A 1,598-nucleotide genomic window follows, 5' to 3' on the forward strand; every position below is an offset into this window, starting at 1 on the left:
AGGATTCCTGAGGAAGGGCCTGTGCCCGAAACGTCGAATCTCCTGTTCCCTGGATGGTGCCTGACCTGCTGTGCTGTTCCAGCAATAAAGTTTCAACTCCGCCCTTAGGCAACTGTGTGGAGTTTGGAGTGGTGCTGGAAAAGCACAGCAGTTCAGGCAGCATCCGAGGAGCTGGAAAATCGAAGTTTCGGGCAAAAGCCCTTCATCAGGAATACAGGCAGAGTGCCTGAAGGATGGAGAGACTACCTAACTGTGTGGAATTTGCACATTCTCCCTGTGTCTGTGTTGGTTTCCTGCGAGAGCTCTGGTTTCCTTCTATAGTCCAAAGATGTGTAAATTAACTGGATTGGCCATGCTAAATTGCCCGTAGTGTTCAGGACTGTGTAGGTTAGATGGATTGGCCATGGGAAATGCAGGGTTACAGGGAATGGACGGATTTGGGTGGGATATTCTTTGGAGGGTCATGTGGATTTTTGATGGGCTGAATGGCCTGCTTCCACCCTGTAGGGATTTTATGAAATAACTTGGTGGTTGCAATGATTCAAGAACTTACAGATTTCTTTCCACAAATCTAGCTACAAATATCGAAAATCTTTCTTCCAGGTCTTAAGAACACTAGAAATACAGAAGTGTTACGGCACAGAAGGTGATGATTCGGCCCACCATGTCTGTACTGGCTCCCTATACTTTCAACTTATTGCCACTCTGCTGTCTTTTCCTCGTAATGCTGCATATTGTTTCCATTTAAGTAATGGTACAATACCATTGAAATGTAAAATAATACTGATAACTTTGAAATAGTTGAATGCCTGACTTGAAACTGCCTTCACCACACTCCAGGCAATTCATTCCAAAACCAATTCAGTCACTGTGTGAATAGGTTTTTTTTCTCAGCACCTTGTATATGCTTATTTACCAAAACACTTTATAAAACAGAGGCTGGATAAGCTCGAGTTGCTTTCTTCAGAACAGAGAAAGTTGAAGGGGGACCTGATAGAAATTAAGACTATGAGGGTCATGGATAGGGTGGATAGAAAACAACTGTCTTAGTCAAAGGCTCAATAACAAGGGGCATAATTCTAAAGTGAAGAGCAGAAGGTTTAGAGGGGTTTTAAGGAAAAAATGTTTCACCCATAGGATGATGCAAACCCGGAAGGCACTCTCTGGGCAGGTAATTGAGGTGTGAAACCTCACACCTTTATAAGGTATTTGGAAGAACACTTGAAATGCCACAACATTCAAGTCTATGGACTAAATGCTAGAAAGTGGGATTAGTGTAGATTTAAAGTGATTTTCTAGACTGGATGCGCTGAAAGGTCTCTTCTGTACTGTATGATTCTATGACTTTAAAACTGTGCCCTTTAGTTCTCAATCCTTTTATGAGCAGGACCAGTGTCTCTCTGAGCAAGCTTTGAGAAGATCTGTAGCTTAGGTTGAGGTTCTGGATGTAGGTTTACTCGCTGAGCTTGAAGATTCATTTTCAGAAGTTTCGTCACCATACAAAGTAACATCTTCAGTGAGTCTCTGGACAAAGCATGCTGATGATTCCTGCTTTCTATTTATATGTTTGGGTTTCCTTGGGTTGGTGATGTCATTTC

This window comes from Chiloscyllium plagiosum, chromosome 22 (genome assembly GCF_004010195.1).
Source record: "Chiloscyllium plagiosum isolate BGI_BamShark_2017 chromosome 22, ASM401019v2, whole genome shotgun sequence".
Classification (NCBI taxonomy): Eukaryota; Metazoa; Chordata; class Chondrichthyes; order Orectolobiformes; family Hemiscylliidae; genus Chiloscyllium; species Chiloscyllium plagiosum.